This window comes from Triticum dicoccoides, chromosome 3A, assembly GCF_002162155.2.
Source record: "Triticum dicoccoides isolate Atlit2015 ecotype Zavitan chromosome 3A, WEW_v2.0, whole genome shotgun sequence".
Taxonomy (NCBI): Eukaryota; Viridiplantae; Streptophyta; class Magnoliopsida; order Poales; family Poaceae; genus Triticum; species Triticum dicoccoides.
Genome location: NC_041384.1, coordinates 608,315,892 through 608,340,268, shown reverse-complemented (window position 1 = coordinate 608,340,268; position 24,377 = coordinate 608,315,892). Strand labels below are relative to the sequence as shown.

The 24,377-nt window shown below is 45.8% G+C and overlaps 1 long non-coding RNA gene and 1 pseudogene across 1 annotated transcript; both read left to right on the top strand.

The window, feature by feature from the left end:
- Window positions 1-2,993: 2,993 nt before the first annotated feature.
- On the top strand, window positions 2,994-22,724 carry LOC119269551 (annotated as a pseudogene).
- Window positions 10,053-10,950, top strand: LOC119269552. The gene is made up of 2 exons (XR_005133641.1): window positions 10,053-10,323; window positions 10,452-10,950. It is a non-coding gene; the product is annotated as an uncharacterized LOC119269552 (long non-coding RNA).
- Window positions 22,725-24,377: the final 1,653 nt, after the last annotated feature.

Genomic DNA, 24,377 nt, shown 5'->3' with positions numbered 1-24,377 from the left:
CTTGTGTGATCATTCACTATTGGTGATGAGTGCATGTATTTCATTCTTATCATTTTAAGCGCTCCACCAAGATATATGTGACATGGAAGAGTAACCCATGACTCTAACTCTTTGTGCATTTGCAGTCCAAAGCAAATTTTAAATATGCACAAATTTAGGGGGAGCTCTTACTTATCACATACTTCTCAAAGCGACGATATATTTCATGCTTATTATCATTTGTCGAAGCTTTGATCTATATGTTGTCATCAATTACCAAAAAGGGGGAGATTGAAAGTGCAACTATCCCTAGGTGGTTTTGGTAATTCATAACAACATATAGCTCATTGAGATAATGCTATTTCAAGATGATTATTTCAGGAAAGCTCAATGATTGGCATGGCATGGATGTGAAAGTGGAACCCTCAAAATGCTAAGGACAAAGGATTGGCTCAAGCTCAAAGCTCAAGACTCTTCATTTTATATTTTAGTGATCCAAGATCACATTGAGTCTTTAGGAAAGGCCAATACTATCAAGGAGGGATGAGGTGTTGCTTAATGAGCCTCTTGCTTCATGTGCTTAGTGATATGCTCCAAAACCCTCAACTACTTTCCCATATCCACATATGACCTAAACCCTAAGCCAAACTCGGTCCTACCGATTCTTCCTATCCGGTGCCACCGAGTTTCACTTGTCATTAGCCACTGCCAAACCCTAGCAATTCGGTTCTACCGATAAGGATCTCGGTCTCACCGAGATGGGGTTGCAAACTCTCTGTTTCCCTTTCGTAACTTTTCGGTCTCACCGAAAGAGCGAATCGGTCCCACCGAGATTGCAATGTAAACTCAGTGTTTCCCCTTTGTAACTTTTCGGTCTCACCGAGTTCCACTCGGTCTCACCGAAAGAGCAAATCGGTCCCACCGAGTTTGCCTGACCAACTCTCTGGTTAGCTAATTACCAAATTCGGTCTCACCGAGTTTGTGTAATCGGTCTCACCGAGATTACGTTATGCCCAAACCCTAACCATATCGGTCCTACCGAGTTGCATGTCAGTCCCACCGAAAATCACTAACGGTCACTAGGTTTACATTTTCGGTCCGACCGAGCTTATTGATTCGGTCCCACCGAGATTGGAAAACTGTGTAACGGTTGGATTTTGTGTGGAGGCTATATATACCCCTCCACCTCCTCTTCATTCGTGGAGAGAGCCATCAGAACACACACACCATTCCAACTCATATGTTCTGAGAGAGAACCACCTACTCATGTGTTGAGACCAAGATATTCCATTCCTACCATATGAATCTTGATCTCTAGCCTTCCCAAGTTGCTTTTCACTCAAATCTTCTTTCCACTAAGTCCGATCCTATGAGAGAGAGTTGAGTGTTGGGGAGACTATCATTTGAAGCACAAGAGCAAGGAGTTCATTACCTACACACCATTTGTTACTTCTTGGAGAGTGGTGTCTCCTAGATTGGCTAGGTGTCACTTGGGAGCCTCCGACAAGATTGTGGAGTTGAACCAAGGAGTTTGTAAGGGCAAGGAGATCGCCTACTTCGTGAAGATCTACCGCTAGTGAGGCAAGTCCTGTGTGGGCGATGGCCATGGTGGGATAGACAAGGTTGCTTCTTCGTGGACCCTTTGTGGGTGGTTGCTTCTTCGTGGACCCTTCGTGGGTGGAGCCCTGTGTGGACTCGCGCAACCGTTACCCTTGGGTGGAGCCCTGTGTGGACTCGCGCAACCGTTACCCTTCGTGGGTTGAAGTCTCCATCAACGTGGATGTAGGATAGCACCACCTATCCGAACCACGGGAAAAACATCCGTGTCTCCAATTGCGTTTGAATTCTCCAAACCCTTCCCTTTACATTCTTGCAAGTTGCATGCTTTACTTTCCGCTGCCTAGATACTCTTTGCATGCTTGCTTGAATTATGTGATGATTGCTTGACTTGTCCTAAATTAGCTAAAATCTGCCAAGAACTAAAATTGGGAAAAGGTTAAGTTTTTATTTGGTCAAGTAGTCTAATCACCCCCCTCTAGACATACTTTCGATCCTACAGTGTCTTCATGAATGCTGACTGGGCCGGATGTGCCGATGACAGACGCTCCACGGGAGGTTTTGTGGTCTGCTTTGGACCCAACCTAGCTAATTTCATGGAGTGCTCGGAAACAACCCACAGTTTCTCGATCTAGTACTGAGACAGAAAACAAGGCCCTTGCAAATTGTGCAGGCGCAACTAAAGCTACTTGGTTGCAAATTTTGCTTAGGGAACTGGGAGTATCCCTACCACGACCACCGGCTATGGTGTGATAATTTAGGCACCACCTACCTGAGTGCAAATCTAGTATTTCATGCAAGGACAAAGGATATTGAGGTGGATTTCCACTTTGTCGGAGAAAAAGTGGCGCAAGGAGCATTGGATGTCCATTTTGTGTCCTCCAGTGATCAAGTGGCAGATGCTTTCACTAAACCTGCTATAAAGATCATGTTGGAGAAATTACGATGCAATCTCAACCTTGTGGGTGATTGAGATTGAGGGGGAATGTTAGCGAGAATATCTCCTAGCATATCCGGTATATGATCTGATGTAATCAGTAGTTGTCATGTATAGGAGATCCTAGGATCACTTGTATCAGTGAGAGATTCATCTAATTATTGTGTACGTGTTGTACAAGCCTATGCACGTGATGTACAAGGCAGCTCCTATATAAATAGACAAGATGATCTCTTCATATTTCCAACTGTGATTACCACTCACGAGCATCCCGGCAATGCTACACGTACAAACAATTTACAGGCTTTTACAGATGGGTTAGTTTTTATTGATCAACAAGTGAGCGGGATGGCCTACCCCCCTAAAAATCAGGGGGGGGAGAGGTTTGTGATTGGTTGTTAGATGGAAAGAGCTTGTAAAGCTTGTAAATCTTTGTATGTCTAGCATTTTTGCGAGCATCCGGTCCGTTCTCTCTACCTACAGGAACGGAAGATCTGCGCAACCTTCCCGGGTGGCAGCCATGGCGCCAACTAAGGACCACGACGAGCCGCCGCTGCACATCCTCTTCTTCTGTTTCCTCCTTCCTGGCCACCTTATCCCCATGGCCGACATTGCCGCACTCTTCATCGCTCGCGGCGTCAGGTGCACCGTCCTCACCACGCCCGTCCAAGCCTCCACCATCCGCTCCGTTGTCGACCGCGCGAACAACAACAGCGCTGTCGACACCCCGATCTCCATCTCCGTCGTGCCTTTCCCTGACGTCGGTCTCCCGCTGGCCTCCCAGAGCAGACGGACCTCGGTACGTCCAGGGACATCCATGACAGGTTCTTTCTGTTAGAATACCGTTTAACCTTCTGTAATCTAACCTTCCCTCTATCTCTTCTTCTCGTTTCCTATTCTGATTCCTCATGTATCGATGAGTCCTAGCGATCATCGTAGACTTGTACGTCATGACAGGGGCTGTTCCTGTCTTCCATAAATAAACACACGCGGCTCCCATCGGGAGTAGGAACGCTTCCACCACATCTTACATGGTATACAGAGCCACGCTCTTCCACAACATCTAGCGATACAGAAAAACGAATCTCTCGCTATCGATCGTACCATGGCGTCCTCCTCGAGTGCTACCTGCCTCAATCTCGGTGCTCCACCAACCGAGAGGCTGACAAGGGGGAACTACCTCCTCTGGAAGGCGCGAGTCTTGCCGGCCCTGCGAGGTGCGCAGGTGACCGGCCTGTTAGACGGCAGCGACGCCGCACCGCCAAAAACAGCGCAGATCGAGCAAGCTGACAAGACCACGGCGATAGGGCCAAATCCCTTGTATGGGCCGTGGCTTTCGAAGGACCAACATGTTCTGAGCTACCTGCTGAATTCGCTCTCGCAAGAAATTCTTGCACAGGTCATTGGTAAGGAGAATACCTTCGACCTCTGGACTGCTCTCACGACATTATTCGCCTCGCAATCTTAGTCCAGGATAACCAATCTGCGAATCACTATCTCCAACACCAAGAAGGGCAGCATGTCAAGCAATGCTTTCATCGCCAAGATGAAGAGCCTCGGCGACGAGCTTGCCGCGGCTGGGCGCCCTGTGAGCAATCCAGAGATGGTTGACTACATCCTCGCTGGTCTTGATCGGGACTACGATCCCGTCGTTGCAGCAGTCGGCGCCATCAAGAACTCCATCACCATTGACAAACTCTTCTCGCAAATCTCTGCCTTTGATCAAAGGATGGAGATGCTACGTGATGGACCAGCAGGGTTTCGTTCATCAGCAAACGCCATCTACAGAGGGCGAGGTCAGTACCGCGGCAGAGGAGGCCGTGGGCGAAGTAAAAGAGGGGGACGCGGTCGTGGGAACCGCCCTTCTCCCTCTCCTACTCGTGGCAGAGGCCATCAACAGCGTCCTCGGCCGCAACCACAACAACATCAACAACAAGAAGGAGACTACCCAGAGTGCCAGATCTGTTACAATTTCCATCCCGGCGGGGCAAGAGCCTGCTGGTGGCGCTATGAGGAAGATCAAGAAGAGAAGAAGAAGGCGGCAAATCACATCACCAACTCCTATGGGATAGACACAAATTGGTATGCAGATTCAGGAGCCACCGAACACATCACAGGGGAGCTCGACAAGTTAACCATGCGAGAAAGGTACCATGGTGGTGATCAAATACACACGGCAAGTGGAACAGGTATGGATATTACTCATGTTGGTAACTCAATTGTTAAAACTCCCATAAAAGATCTACATCTAAATAATGTTCTTCATGTTCCCCAAGCATCAAAGAATCTTGTCTCTGTTCATCGCTTTGCTCTTGACAATAATGTTCTCATAATTTTTTATCCTCATTCCTTTGTGATCAAGGACTTGGCAACGAGGAGAGTCATTCTTAGAGGAAAGTGTGAGGGAGGCTTGTATCCGCTTATATCATCATCACCTTCATCATGGTCGAATAAGCAAGCATGGAGTGTCACCAAACCTTCCTCGGCAAAGTGGCACAGTCGTTTGGGTCATCCTTCTTCAGTCATTGTTCAACATGTCCTTAGTAGAAATAAACTTCCGTTTGAGTCTAGTGTAGAGTTAATTTGTGATGCTTGTCAGCAAGCTAAAAGTCATCAATTACCATACCCCATCTCTACAAGTGTATCCACTGCTCCATTACAACTTATTTTTTCAGATGTGTGGGGGCCAGCCCCTACTTCAGTCGGTATATTTTCTTATTATGTTAGCTTCATTGATGACTATAGTAAGTTCACTTGGATTTATTTGCTAAAGAAGCGGTCTGATGTGTTCCAAGTATTTCTCAATTTCCAAAATCTTGTTGAACATCAATTAAACTAAAAAATACTTGCTATGCAAACCGACTGGGGTGGTGAGTATGAGAAGCTAAATTCTTTTTTCCAAAAGATTGGAATTTCACATCATGTGTCTTGCCCCCACGCTCATCAGCAAAACGGTTCCGATAAGCAAAAACATCGTCATGTTGTTGAAGTAGGACTGGCATTGCTAGCAAATGCTTCCATGCCACTTAAGTTTTGGGATGAAGCTTTTCTCACAGCCACATACCTCATAAATATTCGTCCTAGCAAAGTCATAAACTTTGAAAATCCCATCACACGTCTTTTTGGTGTTAAACCAGATTACAAGTCTCTCAGAGTCTTTGGATGTGCATGTTGGCCGAATCTAAGGCCATACAACACACGCAAGCTTGCGTTTCGTTCAAAAAGATGTGTCTTTCTAGGTTATAGTCCTATGCATAAAGGGGTCAAGTGCCTTGATGTGCCGACGGGTAGAGTCTATATATCTCGAGATGTTGTCTTTGACGAGTCGGCATTTCCGTTCGAATCTTTACATCCAAATGCCGGAGCCCTTCTTCGTCAGGAAATTCTTCTTCTTCCATCCACACTTCGAGATTTTGATCACGGGGGAAACAATTGTGCTAACCAATATGATAATATTCCTACTGGAACCGGTTCTTCTATTGCACATGTGCAGGTCCCTGAAGAAACGGCGCCCAAAATGATCAACATGATCAAAATTTGGCTCAAGATGATGCTATATTTCATGTGGAAGAACAAGATGAAGCTGACGCGGCGTACGAAGAGGATATGGCAGCACCTGAAACTCCTGTATGTTGATCTCCTTTGGATCACGCGCGCAGATCTCCATTGGATCACGGGCCGGCCAGTTAGGAGGGCCAGGCTACAACGAGCCACCCCGCGCCCGACACGTCATCACAAGGAGATTCTCCCTCGCAGCGCGAGCGCACTCAGCGCATGCAGCCAACAGGCGTGGCGCACGGGTCGTGCATGCAACCGACAGTGTTGCCAGGCACAGGATCTTCTGCGGCGGACGGATCGGCGGTTGCAGACGCAGTGGCCACATCGATGGCTACTGGATCTTCTGCGACAAGTTCTGAAACTTCTCCAGGATCTTCTGCGACAACCAGATCAGTTCAACCCCAAGAACAAAAACATGTCCAATCTCAACCTGCCGCATCAAGAGTTATGACTAGGTTGCAGAAAGGTATAAAAAACCCTAAGGTGCGGAACAATGGTACTATACCATATGGCATGTTGTGTGTTTCAGGTGAACCAACAAGATTGGATGATGCATTACGAGATCAAAGGTGGAAAAATGCCATGGATGAAGAGTACAGTGCACTCATGAGAAACAAGACTTGGCACTTCGTACCGAATCAAGAAGGAAAGAATATCATTGACTGCAAGTGGGTGTACAGAATCAAAAGAAAGGCAGATGGATCCATTGACAGGTATAAGGCACGTCTTGTTGCTAAAGGCTTTAAACAACGTTATGGCATTGATTATGAGGATACCTTCAGTCCTGTTGTAAGGCTGCAACTATAAGAATTGTGCTAGCTATTGCTATATCTAGGGGATGGAGTTTAAGACAGCTAGATGTGCAGAACGCGTTTTTGCATGATGTTCTGGAAGAGGAGGTCTACATGAGACAACCACCAGGTTATGAAAACAGGCAAAAACCTCACTATGTGTGCAAACTTGATAAGGCTCTCTATGGTTTGAAACAAGCACCTAGAGCATGGTACTCCAGGTTGAGTATGCAATTGAAACATCTTGGTTTTACTGCATCAAAGGCTGACACGTCTCTCTTTATATATAACAATGCAAATACTGTTATTTTTGTGCTCATATATGTTGATGATATTATAGTTGCAAGTTCTTCAAAGAATGCGACTGATGCTCTTTTGCGTGACCTGAGTTCAGAATTTGCCTTAAAGGATCTTGGTGATTTGAACTTCTTTCTAGGCATTGAAGTTAAGAAGGTTCAAGATGGCATAATGTTGAAACAGGAAAAATATGCCACTGAACTTTTGGCTCGGATGGGAATGAAGGACTGCAAACCTTCACCTACACCATTATCCTCTTCAGAACAATTGTCAGCACATGAAGGAGAGCCCCTTAAAGAGGAAGAAAGCACTAGATACAGAAGTGCGGTTGGAGCTTTGCAATACTTAACCTTGACACGACCAGATATTTCATTTGCTGTTAACAAAGTATGTCAATATCTGCATGCTCCTACCTTAGTTCATTGGACAGCTGTTAAGAGAATCATACGGTATGTTAAGCACACTGTAGGATTGGGACTACAAATCAGACGTTCAAATTCTACACTTGTTAGTGCTTTCTCTGATGCAGATTGGGCAGGTTGCAGTGATGATAGAAAATCAACAGGAGGTTTTGCTGTTTTCTTTGGTTCTAATCTTATTTCATGGAGTGCCAGGAAACAAGCAACTGTGTCAAGGTCAAGTACTGAAGCTGAATACAAGTCATTGGCAAATGCTACTGCTGAAATTATTTGGCTTGAATCTTTGCTTGAGGAATTGGGAGTGAAGCAACGTCGTATCTCATGTCTATGGTGTGACAATTCGGCTGCTACTTATTTGAGTGCTAATTCAGTCTTTCATGCCAGAACTAAGCATATTGAGATAGACTTTCACTTTGTACGAGAAAGGGTTGCTGAAAAGAAGTTGGAGATACGCTTTATTCCATCCAAGGATCAAGTGGCAGATGGGTTTACTAAAGCTCTTCCAGCAAAACCGTTTGAGGAGTTTAAGAAAAATTTAAATATAGGGTAGTTTAGATTAAGGGAAGCTGTTAGAATACCATTTAACCTGTTGTAATCTAACCTTCTCTCTATCTCTTCTTCTCGTTTCCTATTCTGATTCCTCATGTATAGATGAGTCCTAGCGATCATCGTAGACTTGTACGTCACGACAGGGGCTGTTCCTGTCTTCCATAAATAAACACACGCGGCTTCCATCGGGAATAGGAACGCTTCCACCACATCTTACACATTCAGACGGCGGAGCTGCTGCGGGAGCCGTTCCGCCGGTTCTTGTCCAACCACCACGCCGACATCGACGCCGTGGTCTCCGACATCATCTTCCACTGGTCCGCCAACGCCGCCGCGGAGCACGGCCTCCCGCGCATCGCGTTCCTCGGCACCAGCATGTTCGCCCGTGCCTGCACCGAGACCGTGCTCCGGGGCAACCCGTTCGAGTCGTGCTCCGATGATCCCGCCGCCGTCGTCTCCCTGCCTGGCCTGCCGCCTCGGGTCGAGCACAAGCGGAGCCAGACGATGGACCCCGTGAAGCGGCCGCGTCAGTGGGCGAAGTTCCATCTCGCCAACGACGCAGACCGGTCGAGCTACGGCGAGATCTTCAACAGCTTCCGCGAGCTGGAACCGGGCTACGCCGAGCACTACCGTGCCACGCAGCTCCGCCGCCGCGTGTGGCTCGTCGGGCCGGTCGGGCTCGCCAGTGGCAGCCTGGAGGACGTGGGGTCAAGAGGCGCCGTCGCTGGCGCGCTCTCGGCGGACGCCGCCGGCTGCCTGCGGTGGCTCGACGCGAAACCGGCCAGCTCGGTGGTGTACGTCTCCTTTGGCTCGATGACCAGCTTCTCGGCGGAGCAGATGCGGGAGCTCGCCCGCGGCCTCGACCTCTCCGGCAAGAACTTCGTGTGGGTCATCGCTAATGACGGCGCCGGCCGAAAATATATTTTAGAGCATATGCACCCAGGCCCTCTCTATCTAGCCATCCATTTTTTGCTTTAAGATTCGTGCAAATATATTTCTCTTTTTTGTTTCTCCCACATAGAATATATCTTGAAGTTCAAACCTATGCGGCGTGACAAAGCTTTCTGAATAGAATCTAGGATAAATCGTACAGATTTTTTTGTCAAACATAAATATACAAAATACGTTTTGTTTGATTAAAAAATCATATTTTTAATATTTATGTCGGACAAAAAATTCTGAAAGATTTATCCTAGATTCTAGTTAGAAAGATTTGCCATCCTGCATAGGTTTGAACTTTAAGATATGTTCTATGTGGGAAAAGCAAAAAAGAGAAAATTTCATATAGAAACTTAGTTGTGTCGCACGGATCTTAAAGCAATATTGAAGAGTTAGGATAGGAGGGCCTGGGTGCATATGCTCTAAAAATCCACGTCCCGCCGGCGCATCCTCGGATCCGTGTAAGCCAGTCGGGTTCCCGACGACGAACCGTGGGTACATCGTCCGAGGCTGGGCGCCGCAGGTGCTCATCCTGAACCACCCTGCCATCGGCGGGTTCGTTACACACTGCGGCTGGAACTCAACGCTGGAGGCCGTGAACGCGGGCGTGCCGATGCCCGATGGTGACGTGGCCGCAGTACGTCGACCAGTTCTACAACGAGAAGCTGGTCGTGGAGGTGCTCGGAGTGGGCGTGGGCGTCGGCGCCGAGGAGTACGCGCCAAGCGTGGAGACCCACCGGGTGATCGCCGGCGAGGCGATCGCGGAATCCATCCGGAAAGTGATGGGGGAGGAGGGCGACGGCGCCGCCATGCGGAAGAAGGCAAAGGAGCTCGGCGTGATGGCGAGGGGCGCGGTAGAGAAGGGCGGGTCGTCGTACGACGACGTCGGGCAGCTCATGGAGGAGTTGATCGCCCGTCAGTCAGTGGGATGGCGGATCAGACTGGACTAGACGGGGCGAACCGTTTTCTCACGGAAGCTGGTCCAAAGGAGCCGTTTTGCTCATTTATGGCAGCACCGGTGGTAGGTACCAATCTTCTCCAGCGCACCTACTCGCACTCATCCTTCTTCATATACAAGTCCACCCATTCCTCCCCCAGGCAGATCTTCTGAGCGAACTAATCCAGACTAGGGACACAAATCCTTCCGAAGAGCATGTCTGCATCGTCATCCTCAAGCGGCTTCGAGCAACTCCCGCCGCTAATCAGCTGCCCTTAGTGCGGCGGTAGGATCTTCACCTGGATTGCTCGGGCGTGGCAGAATGCAGGCATTCGGTTCTACAAGTGTGTCAACAAGGATGTGAGTACAATCCATTCTCCAGTCGTTCATCTAAGTATTCGTGTGCCATTCGGATCAGCTAGCACATCGAGTTTTAATGCCCGATTTGATTTGTTAGTTTTAATGCCCGATTTGATTTGTTCTTGCAGTCTGGAATCTGCAACTACATGAGGACCAAGGAGGAGTACATTGCAGAGTTAAGCTTTCATTTGGGGACGGCACAACAGACAGGATACGGCAGCAGCCAGGCCGGATCGGTTATGAACCGCAGAGTCCGTGTGGTCGAGCAGCAGCGCAGTGTTCCAGCCGTAGGCCAAGCCATCAGGGTTAATCAAGCAGGCTCTTCCGTCGCCGCGCTACGTGTTCTTGTGTTCTTGGGTGCTGCCATACTCTTTGTGGGTGTCCTTATTTTCTTGGCGTTGCTGAAAGTAGCGTCACTCCTTAGCAGGTAGACGGTGGTCTTGGTCTTGTTGCCAGACTAGAAATAATGATTAGGAAGTGTGAAGTGTGTCTTTTGTAACCCAGTCGTTGGTAATCGGAATCAGTTAGTGCGTCCTTTGTATTGCAGTGGTTGGTAATGAGAATCCGGAAGCGTGTACTTTGTATCCCAGTGGTTGGTAATGAGATTTGACTCTGGTTCTTCCCTAAGACCGTCGTTAAGATATGTGACATGCAATGAGCAATCAATTAATGTTCAGATATTTATTTTTGCCCCGACCAGCTTATCAATTGGGCAGCAGCACTAATGCATGATCTTTTTTCTATAGCTAATATATCATAATTATCTCTGTGGGAACAAGTTCGTTTACTATATAAATTGGAACTGACAGGCGCTGTCAGCGGCATGACCGCTGGGCGCAATAAATTATTGCACCTACCCCGCTGATCTAGATTTTTCCTGACCTTATCTCCACCCACCAGCCCGCACCCACCCAACAGCCCTCATACCAGCCCTGTGTCTCGGTTGCCCCCGTTTCAGCTACACTCTCAAGCCAAGTCGCCGGTGATTTGGCCCACGACGTAACCATTCCGGCGGGGGAGATCCACAGGTATTATTCAATCCCCTTCCTCCCCCCCTCGCCTCCCCTCATCGGCGCACGCCTATGACCCGAGAAATCTACACAGTAGGTATTCAAATTTGCGCTAGATCAGAAAAGATGGATCTGTCGCCCCAGTCGATCTGTAATTTCGTGGTGCCTCACAACTGTTTGTCTATTGTATCCTGATCCGCATGTAGTTATTCGAACCACCAGTCATAATTTGGGCTGTAATCACGCTCTTCACCGCATGAATTAATCAAGTTCAGTCACACTCCTGTTTATCCCAAAAGTATCTACATGCCTCACCTGGCAATCTGATTATCTAGTAATCATGCTCAGTCCAGCATAGTTCGTCAGCCATGAGGGGCCACACATGTACAGATGATTTCACTCCATGTTTTTTAGCACAAGCACTCCATCTATCATATTCTAGCCTACATTCGTTGAAGCTCACTCAAAATCAAAGTTTTCATATTGGTAGGAATCATGTCTGACGCTGGAAGTTGTGATGGGGCCGCAGCCTCTGGGGATGCAGTTGATGACAACATTCATGGACAGCCACAACAAGCTAATGAAGAACAGGCATCTCCTGCTCCAACTTCTCGAATTTCAGTCAGAAAGGCAGTAGAAGTAATCCAGACATTTGACGAATACAAGCGGTGGCTCATTACTGAAATTGGGTTTGGAGGAATGCTAAAGCTACCCTTGCTCCAGAAGCTTAATCTTAAGTTTAGCGCCTGGACTATGAGCAAGGTCTGCGTTGAGCCTCGAGCGATTGTTCTGTCAGAAACGAAGATACTAAAGTTTTTTGCGGAAGACATCCACAAGGTTTTTGGCATCCCGTGTGGACACTGGAGTGTTAAAGGGCGCGATGGTTTCATCAAGCCAGAAGCGGTAACATTCATAAAGAGGACGCTAGGGATGGACAGGACGGGAGTGCATAGCCTGCGTGCGGCCGAGGAATTCCTTCTCCGTGACATATCCGAGGCTTCCAGCAAGATGGAGAAGGATTGCTTTCAGATTGCATTTGTCATTTTTGTTATGGGCCATGTGCTGGTACCTAGAACAAAACATGATTATGGCACCATAGACTACTGGGGTGCGTTGGCAAATACGGAGAACATATCACAATTCAATTGGTGTGAGTTTGTACTTGAGTTCTTGCTTGAGGCAGTCCGGCGGCTTAAGAATGATATGATGGACAACAATATGAACACCAATCTGGTTGGTTGCCACTTGTTTTTCCAGGTTTGTCCTCTCATCGACATGGTTCCTCACATCATTTGTAATGATATATGTCATGCATTTTTCATTCACATCGATCCCATATTAACAACCTTTTCATGTAGATTTTCTTCCTTGACAATGTCGACCTTGGAATTTTCAACAAGAACCACAATGTTCTTCCTCGCATTAGTGACTTTGATCAGACCAACATCAAGAACATGATAACAATGGCGACTGACATTGGGAAGGGCCCTACGTCCTACTCGAAATGCATGGTAACCATGGCATCTTACTATGGTTTGGTGAACATTGTTTATTGATTTCGCCCTCATCATAATAAATGTGTTTCATATGTATCCATGGTAGATTCGTCAGGGTACTGATCTATGCTATGCTCGTTGCAACATTGCTGATTGCACTGAGAGAACTTCCAACCAGCCAGTTGAAGGCGGCAATATGGAGGAAGATGTTTGCAAGTTCACGAACGACAGGAATGATTCAGCTCATGTATCTTCTTCAGCAGCCGGCAACCTAATGGATGTACATACACCACTACCTATGCTTGGACCAATGGACTTTATAGAGCACATGTGGAGCCGATACCCCAGTCTGGTATGATTCGCTGCTACGGTTGATTCAATTTTTTCAGTATTTTCTGAGATTTTCCCATCATTTGTATCTGGTGGTAGTCATGGCATCTATACTGATTCTGCTGATGTCGTTTTCTTTCTGTGCTGCAAGTTAGGGATGAGTTGAGTTTTATACTAAAGGAGCAGAATGCCAAATGCCAGCGTGAAATCAACACCGCCCGCGCAAATATGCAGGCAGACATGATCAAATTCGTGGACAAACTAATGGCATCAATCAGCAAGAGGTGCATCTGCTATACCGCTAGAGGGTTTACTGACTGTCCGGCAAGAGCAGTAGATACATTTCCAGTTGATACACTAAGGACTGCGATTGGACAGAAAATACCAGGAGTCAGGCTCGATATGTCTGCATGCAAAGGTCTCGATCGTTGTTCATTGCAATCCCCTGTTTTTGTTTCTTTGCATTTTTGCAACGACTTCCTCCCGTGCCAATAGTTCATTTCATATGATAACTTTCACTCTATTTTCAGATGGCAACTTTGGACCGAGTATCCATGGCGATGACCAGTCAGGCCGGCTCCAGAACAAGAGGTCACGACATGATGAAGGAGCAGTCGCAACAATGACATCTCAGATACTTCAGTTTGCAAGGCATACACTGCAGGCTATCAGCAAAATGTTTATTGACTTGCCGGATGACGGCAGCACCACTGCATTTGGACAGAAGGCAGAGGGACTTCCTAGAAGAAAATATGTATTCAGATCTGGATTCCAGACAGACCCATGGGTCAGGGGTCTGTCCCGCTACCACCGCAAACGTATGTTTGCCAACAATTAGAAGGGTTCTTTGCTACGTCACCGCCAGAAGAACTATGCAGGCGATTATGTCAAACCAGACTATTATGGTGCATATTCATTATCTGTATTCACACTTTAACCATTATGCTGACACTCCTTTTTCCATATACTCAGGAATTTTCTTGTGCATGAGAACCCGAGGTTCTTACGAATAACGGGTTCAGCGTTGAAAAGCCAGGTTGTTGAAGATGAGCTAATCGACCATGAGGTGATGTCAGTCATTATCAGAAGGTATTGCCAGTCTGATCAGGAAGCAGACAAACACTCCCCATACTTAACATGGAGACACCCAACTGAACCGGAATTTTCGGTCAGTCGTAAATAGCTATCCACATCTTCGGCAACTTGTTTTTCAATATACATTTATTTTATCCATGCACAGACGATTGGATTTGACTGAATGCAGACAATGGTACTATCGGATTATGATTACCTACATTGGTGTCAATCCAGAAAGCATTGTGTGCCGACGCACTCAAATATGACATCACATCAGCTCAGTTGGTATGAGAGTAAACTAGCACCGACCCTTTGATTTTTGTATTATCCTGTGGCAACTAATTGGTCCCCTAACACTTCAATTCTTCTTTGCAGTTCTTCACGCCGGTCCCACGGCCCGAAGGATGGATTGTAGTTTTCTGGGACATGGTAACCCGCCTCATGTTTGTTATTGATCCAATGTACAGCAAGAGAAGCCAACCACTGACCACTCAGCAGAGAGACGAGATTATAGCTTGGAAGTTACATGATGCCTTGCTCATTTGCTTAAATGAGTATTATGCTGGCTGGCCCGTGAGGAAAGATGGTTGGAAAGTCACCTTCCCCGCACTTGCTGATAGCATTTTCTCTCGGTATTGTGTTCCCCAACCCCCTTTCTGTTACCTCATTACGTGTAATGTCATTAGTGGGTTCTTATGAAAATCTGTTTGCTCTGAGCAGTAATGAAACTGGAGCTTGTGTCATCCATATTGCCCTCCATTTCGATGGGAAAAAGCTGAAGATGCCCCTCACCAAGGTTTGTTATCGATGTCACCGAGCCTAATTACATTCCTCTCTACGGTTTCCATGGAATCCTTTTGAATTTTTTTGCCCTAACCAAATCCCCTCCCGGTGGCATTACACAGCACACAATATCGAAGGTGAAGTGGGAAACGCTGTACGAGTGCATGAAGTTGCAGGGAAATTTCTCACCCCATGCACGTGATGCTCTGTGGCGCCTTCTTGCACCATCGGACAATATATCTGAGGAAGATTGACTCAGCAAACTCTACCGGTTGGCATGGAGCTATCCTTATGTTCTTTTTTCACTTTACACCCTAGATATATGTCTACTTATTTCATCGTAGCAAATGTATGCGCCAAGGTCATGTTTACTATCAGTCATTTCAGTTTTATCGTTATGCACCAAGCATTAGTTGGTACTAAACTTCTTATGATGTGTCTGAACAAATCTACAAATACTTTTATTTTTGCATATCCACATCATGTCCCCCCCATCCTCCCCGGTTCTGATATGTGCAATGGGAGGAGGAGCACATGCCACGCCCATCTTCTCACATACATGGACGCGTGTGCCATTTTTCATCTTATTACCAACTCAAAACAGCTAGCTCGTTCAATCAAAACTTCGCGGTATAGAAGGACCCATCGGCCATGTAGACACATTGTATGTATGCATTGAGCACCGGGCGACAATTCAAGTCACATATCTCAGCACATGCCTTGTTCGATATATTTAAATTTATAGTTATCCCGGGTTGCTACTAATATGCCGAGATAAATAACCATGCAACATGCGATAGGAACACTTGACTGTGCTAACATTATCATCCCACATTTTCCAGTCTCCATCTAATCAACAACCTTAAAGCTTCGCCCACCCTCTGCCCCGCCATGTTTCGCCATGATGTAGACACACTATGTCAGAGGCATACCCATATTGCATTATGCCATAGTAATGCAAAATCATAATTCATCAATTGCATATTGTACTACATAATTAGTTTACGCACAAGCCAAACATCACAGAACTGCTAGCACACAACAGTAAGGTTCAAACTTAATTGTCGGAGTCCACACTTACGTCTTACACAATGAACAGCCTAAACATGACTGTCTTCTTACATAAATGTCACAAATAGGTTTGTCTTGAACTAGTACATGGCATACATGCAGTGAACACAATCACTTACACGCCACTTTAGTTGGGGCGCAAGCTCAATTGTGCCAATTCTCGATGCCGTGATGTCTTCAGTCTTCTAGTGCCGGGTAGTACACAAATGGCAATCCTACATACGTGATACATCTGGTAATAACTTATTCATTGAAGCCAACAAGTGGTCACAATCACACATGCACATATCAGGAGGTGGGTGCAAGCTAAATTGCAACCTTTATCGGCGCCAACATGTCTTCAGTTTTCATCGGCCGGTCAACCGTTTGAACCATTATCACACCACATACATGTGGGGAGGCAACTAACATTCGCGGTTGTCGTCATATTCAAACAAGATTCTCACCCGTCGCACAAATACTGTTTCAAAATGCTTCCTCTCATCTTGTAGCTGCCTAGAATGGCAGGACTTCCTCAAGCATGAAATCTGGGAGATCTCCCATGTTCCCCCTCATGGAGATAACTTCATATGCAATTGACTGCCGCAGGTAGTTAAGGCGCGCCTGCACATAATGAACATGACAATTAGGGAGGTTCGACTAGCTGTTTACAGAGTTGAACCAAGGCTTCAATATATTCGTGTGGTATAATTCTCATCGGTGTTAGCACATTCTGAAGATATAGGCCAGTGTCATTCCTGCTGTAGTTTACAATGTGCAACCAGCTGTCCTCTCTGCATTCTCCATCATCACATCAAATCAATCAGACTGTTAAATGTGGATAGTAAATAAATATCGACATTTAGAGTGATTGCATTTTGACCATACATCTCGCAGCTTTCATGCATGTTCACATTGTAGTTGATTGTCCACCCCTGAGCAGGGATGTACCAACCAGGGATATTCTCATGTATGCAGCGCCGAAGTCTTGCTAGAATGAAGTTTGCATTGTCTTCATGCTTGTACTGCACCTCTGACATTGGCTCTGAAGTCTCACAGGGGTCCATGACCAACAATGTCCTCTCCTCGACATCCACGACATATAGTGAGTAGCTATCCATCATTGGAACTGGTAGCATGAGCTGCATATCCGAAGTAATAGGTGAGTCTTTTTAATACATACCAAATGCTAATTATGATGTACGAACATATGCGGAATACAAAACATCATATATATATATATATGTATGCATTGCGAGTTGATACCTTCTTTGTCCACTGCAGGCAATAGCCGAGCGCCTCATAACTCATCCTTGTATTCATGAATTCGAAGTCCAAATCGTATGACCTATACATGAGAGCAAGCTGCCCGAAGACGCAACAAATTATTGCAAGCACCGCAATTTATCATTTAAAGGAGCTTCGATGATGTCATGTAAGTAATCACTCACCACAAATCGCAAGTCAAAGATGTGTCGCCACCTGATCTCCCAATCACCGTACATCATATCATCCTTGTACACAAGCATTCTTGACACAGCCGTTCAACCGATTGTTGTTACATGACCACCAGGACCAAATTCGTTAACAAAGTCCTCACCTGACATCACTATCAGGTACGGCTCGCGGTGTTTGTACCATTTCCTGCAAATAAGAAAGGACAAGGCCGCAATACATGTCAGCCCATAAACCAATGTTGTCTACTTCCACTGTATTCTAATTCAACTTTCACTCTACCTGCTGCGATTCCTGGAGCTTCTCGTGCACATTTTGTCCCAGAATTCTACAACATTCTTTGCAAGGGGCTCTTCATGCTTCAGACCAGCTTTTCTGGGGAATATGTCTCCCTTATCAGTCATTTCCATCTTCACTATGATTCTCACCATGCCAACACGCAGCCTCAGGTTTCTATTCATTCGGCCTGAAACCACTCCTACACCCCTCTGTAGAACAACATCATCTGCACCACCCATCTGAGACTAACACATGTATGTATGTATTCTAACCAACTGTGAACTAACTTGGATTGATTGCTGGCTCTAAGTCTGTACCATGTGGATCAGTTCCAGTAGTATTCACTGCTGCCGAGTTTTCTCCTACAGCCCTGACTGCATGTGCAAATTCAACAAATGATGGAGACATGTAATGTCATCGATGACCCATTTTTTACTCATCCTTAGGAGTTTGCATCGTCTCACCAGTAATCCTTGGGAATGCATATCCCGTGCTTCTACGAAGAACACCTATGCCTACGGGCACTTGCTCTAGTCCTGGGAAATCATGTACTACAAATTGTCACACGAATGTGGTTGTTTCTTCGTCATCATATAACAATTTTTTTGCTTACGGACCTTCATGACCAGCGTCTCGAGACAGTGTGTTCATCTCATGCCCAACATCTCCACAATTAGCACCTACTCCTGAACCTTCACCGACTTCCCTGACTGTTTGGAACAATCACAAGTAGTGAATGCAACATGTTAGTACAGACATAGGTTATCCCCAATAATTGATGTTTTAACTTACTTGTTATCCCTGGGAAGGCAAATCCCGTGTTGATACGGAGAACACCTCTTCCAGTTGCAACTGCTTCATTTAGTTCGGATCCTGCCAATTTATTCACTACAATTTTGTCAATTTTCTTCATATGTTTTCATTTTTCAATGAACGAAAAGGTGATCTTACTGACCTTCATGGTGCTCTTGCCTACCACCACCTCCAGGATTACCCCCTGCTGCCGAACTTAGCCCGACTGCCCTGATTGATTGGTACAAATACAATATGTACATTAGTATAGTCACAATTGAATTGCTTTTTATCATCAGCACATAATATTTTACACACTTGTGCTCCTGTGGAAGACATATCCTGTGCTGTCATGAAGAACTCTTCCAACTGCCACTGCTTCAGTTTGTTCTGTCTCTACAAATACATGCAATCTAGATTGTTACGCCACTGTTCAAGAGCTTTGATCTTCATAAGTCCAACTTTTAGCTTAACCAACCTTGATGACACTCATCATTTCTTTCTTCTGCCATTACAATATTGCCAGCATTTCCGCAAGCATTTAGAGATCCACCTTCATTCCTGTCTAATTCGTTATCAGTATTACCTTGTTCGTCTGCCCCTTCGTTTGTTGATGTCCGTGTGTTAGATATCTCTAGCCTCATCCTCTGTCGGCGGTTCTGGCTTCCTCTGTTTGCGGTCCTCTTCTGTCGCCTCCTGATGCCGTCTCCAGCTATTCCTGCGCATGCAGACATTCCCGAAACTTTATTATACCTACTATGATCATGGACACCGGTTATTTATGTACACTGACAGTATCATCACCTGCTGCATAAGTCGCAGCTGTCACACCTCTAGTTTGCAATGCCGATGACAAGGTTTGATACCCTTGTGGTGGTGATGATCCAATGTATGCCACCCATACAGTTGGTAAATATATCCAGCCGACGAAACTACTTAATGTAATTTATGCAGCCATGAACATCACTCACCATCTATATTAGTATGAAACTTCATGCAAGGAACGTCTGATATGATCTCATTGCCTATGAATAATTAGATACCATCTTCATTATTTATCACCACACGTAATCAACTGTCATTGCTAAGATAGCCTGGCATGTAACTCACATGTTGTCCTATTTGCTGGCATTTCCTCTTTTTGTCCTTCCCGTTCTGCTTCTTCACTATCCGGGTTATCTGCCATATCTTCCGTCTTCATGTAACCCACCCTTGGAGCCCGATCTGCCACAACAAAATTACTTTGTTAAATTTCCTAAGCAATGGTTTTTTCTATTTGACACACCATCGTTACAATTTATACCCGTTTGCTCTGGCCCTGTGTTGGCCGAGGTGTTTGGACTGCTTATGGTTAGGTCAATCAATGGCACTGCAACAACTGATAGTTTTCATATGTTAGTGTTCTTAATTTTTAGATAATTTCTGTAGTTTACCATCATCTCGCACACACCTGATGCTATATCAATGACTTCATTGTCATTTACAGCAACGCTTGTCACCAAGTCAATGAATGGAACCTTCATTTCTGCATGAAATACATATATTATGTCAGCACGGACTATTCTAGAGGTTTTATAACATTCAGTAATGACAGGGCGGCTTAACTAACCATTCACATCATACAAAATTTGAACGGATGATGCAAACAGTCCATCTGCTGTCATTTCCTCATTTTGTGCAGCATCATCATCTATGAGGCTGTCATGGTGTCTTTCCAGCATCTCATCATAAGCCTCACTGCTTTCTTTTGCTGGAGACGATGGCCCTGCAACTACCGTTGCTGTTGCTATGACGGCATGTGTACTTTCCTCCATCACAGAATCCATCATATCGCGGACACCCATTCTCATTAACACAGCTTCAGCTGCTCCAACAAAACATTTTTTCATATATGTGAGCCATCAATAATTACATTGTTTCTCATGCAAAAATAGGTAAGTAAATTCATCACCGAAATACGGGGCTGACCTTCAATATCGGCAGATGCTTGCAGAAACCTAGTTATGAGTCCAGCATGAATGCTGTTGTCCGCCCTTTCCTCTGGATCGACCACGTACTCAGCAGAATCTGGAACGCCACTGCCGATTACTGCATATGCAGGCGTGACAGGTGTCTCTTCATGTGTGTTGGCTGATACACCTGTTGGTTCTATAGGTGGGTCTGCACAAAACAAACATTCCTTTTCATAACCTAACCCATTCTAGCGCTTTACATTTAAGGTAAATTTGTATCTAAATTAATCTGTCTTACTCTCTGGTGCACATCCTGCATAATCAAGCAGTGGGACAGTGCTATCTTCTGTCCGCGCTTCTGTACCTCTTCTAGCGGTTAGTTGTACTGGCGCAATTCCCGGAGGCGCTGCCAATTGTTTGAAGTGCGTTTAGTTTCTCTCGTAGGTTAACATTAGCAATGTACTAAATCACATACGAATTATCATAGAACGCAACTTCTTTACTTGGTATGCTTATCACCGGGGGCCACTGGACCCCTGTTTTCTTACCTCGTTTCTCTGCACATTTATAGACAAATGTTCTTCTTAATTAGTTATCAATCTCCCGACATGAAATGGCGTTAGTATGTGTTATATATGAGTTAATTTACCTTGCCGCTCCAAAACCCTTGCAGCGTTCCGGCCTATGCATTCATAATGTGTCTTCACATCTTCATCACTATCTGAAGACTCAAATTCACTCTCTTCCTCCAATGCTGCTTTTCCCCTATCGTTTGCATCAATTTGCACCATGCGGCTCTGCCTCCGGGCTTCATATCCTCCTTCATTGATAACAACTGGTAGCTCACGCTCCCTGACGGCTTCCACTTGAGTGTCTAGAAAACAGTAGTTCAGGGTAACTCCATCATTCAACTTAAGCACTCAAGAAAGGGTGGTGAATGTTAGCTTGTCTATAATACACCACCTTCCGGAATGACCGCAACCTGATTGACCTCTCCTTCCATTCCATTTTCTGAACTACATCCATCACAGTCTGTGAAAGCCACAGAACGACACTTTATCAATTCATTTGAAATGCCTACTTTATGATACTTGTCATGCAAGGATCAACATCAACTAGAATTCATGACCTTTTTACTGTGAACTTACCAGTTTGTTGGCTTCTTGATCTGGACTGTGTGAAGATTGTTTCGGCCTCAAGCAGTACTGTTGAAACATTGTTGTGGTTCTGCACATATTCTTCTCTGCTGACAATATTCATGGCAGGTTGTACTGAAATATTATGATTTCCTTCCACATCCGCCTCATCATATGTGTCATACTCTGGAACTGGAAAGGTATTTCATGCAAACATCAATTCCATTAGTACATCAGACTTTTATTAACAGTTCGTCGAACATAATATGTATTCTCATATTCATGCATTAGTTTTTCTTTTTTATCTAACCTGTTGGTTCGCTGCAGTCGCTCCCCACCTCTTCAACAACATAACCATGAGTCCAGACAGCAATTTGCAAAATTTCTGATTGATGCGCTGGGGTCGCATTATTTCCAAATTCAGTCCCAGAGACCATGGCTTCTTCATGCCGAGTCACCGTGACTTCTCCATCTGCTCTTTCAGCATCTTCGACAACTCTGTGAATAATGCGGCTCCCAAGGCGTCCATTGCCATCGTCAGGTCCAACCAATGCATCTTCATTATCACCTGCAAACAACTGAAAGTTTGGCAATACAGGATTTCAGTTCTTCCATCGCCAACTTCACTATGGAGTTAAAATGTATTCAACATATTTTTAGAACTTACTGCACTAGCTGTTCCATCCATTAGAGGGTGCCACATCCATATTCGCTGCACCATGTAGCCTACAGGCCTGGTCTGCAATACCATTTCGCATTTTGCAAACAATGTCAGCAGGTATGTTAGACAATATTACTCTAATTTCAGTGAAGTAGTAGTTCAATTACTGGGTAATATCCTGGGTTGTCTCTCTCTAGCTGGATCAATTTCCTCACTATTGGGCTGGAGTAAGCACAAATTCTTGGGAGCAGATTTGACTGTAAGCTCGCAGGCCCATAGTCCACCCAATCCAGCTGAACATACTGTAAAAACAAATCCAACTATGTCAGTCACTCATTTGATTCAGTAATAATATGAATGAGTACAGCTTGCAGTGTAAATGCCATATGATAAATTGACTTGCCTGCAAGAATAGCGAATGGCCACCTAGCATAAGCAATTCTGCTCCATTCGCCAAGTTATCTTGGTATCTATCGGCAGAAATCATGATCAGGTCTACAGAGTATCGTGCAATGTTGTACTCCGCTATAGCCCATGGATCTTGGACAATTGGCAGCATCTCTTCTGGTATTGCAGTAGCAGATTGCCTTGGTCCCAACAAGGTGGACACAGCCAGCAGGGTGGATGCAACGGTGAATGATATAGTCTCTGTCCCATTCATGCAACAAGGGTTTAGTTTACTAATGACTTCCTTAAGGTCTGACACCTTCAAGCCTCCTCTACCTCCCAGTCCTAGCATCCCCCTGATTTTCTTAACCAGGCTAGATCTATACATAGGAGTTCCAAATTGCACGATCCTACCATGACCACGTACGCCCAAGATCCTCACAGCATCTTCATCTGTGATGGTTCTGACTTGTCCATCTGGCATTCTTAATGTCCTAGTTCTAGTGTTAACCCTACCCATAAGGTCAGCAATGAAAACCCTATCTACCGGCCCGGCATATCTGTTGGTCAACAAGCCAGCGAGCCCGGTCGGCTCCATTGCATGGTAAAACAAGGTTCCTTACCCTAGGAAAGGCCCCGTCGCGAAGGTGGATTTGTAAGCTTGATCCCGCCTGCTTGCATTGGTTAGGACCATCTCGTTGCTTCCGCGTCTCCTGCTCTTCTTCTTCGGACGACCCCTGGTGCGACTGCCTGACCGTGGTCGTTTCGGTGTCCCCAGTGGCCTAGCCATCGTCATCGGCCGATCTGCACACATCAAAGACGCAGGCAAATCGTGTGAGATCATGCGTCAAGTAAGATATGACTTCTACCACCTAAAAATGCAACGCCGACCATACAAAATGGACCCTAGCTAATCTACTTGCTCGATGCCGATAAAACTTCAACCGGAGTAAGACTGCGACCTAGATTAGCCAGCAGAAAGGAAGGGCGGAGCAAATCGAAGAAAACTACGGTGGTGAGAGACAATGCGACATGAAAAATATAGGCGAGATCACATCCGGCCCCATAGTAGCATGAAGAAAGAGGAGGGCCGGTCCAAGCTTACCAGAAAGAGCTGGCTGCTTCCTCTAGCCACCGGAGCTCAGTGCAGATCTGGTCGTCTTTTCCCCTTTCGACTATGCTAACCTCCAAACCTAGAACAGAGCTACACTGTTCTCCATGGGGGAAGTGAGCAGAGGAGGGCATGGGGGTGGGGTTAAAGCCAGTGTCCGCCACCTGCACTGTTCCATCTACTCTCCCACTTCGTATTTACTACCTGCAGGGGCATTTTTTATTACGTAAACTCTGGGAAGCCTCTCAGCACCACTCATTTCAGAATTCACGGGCGGGAATTACCTGCGCCTTGCCATCCTGAGCCACAGAACATCTCCGTTCCAACAATTTGGAACTCGGGTACATGTTTTCACCACACTGCTTTCTCCCAAATCACCCTCCCCACTGTAATATTTACGTGGACGTGCAACTGCATGCAACACTCATGCAGATATTGGACCGATGCTAGCCGCACCTTCTGCACATACCCGCTTTATTGTGTCCACCATGTATATTTTCGGACCAGCAGACACGATGCAGGTACCCCTTTATAT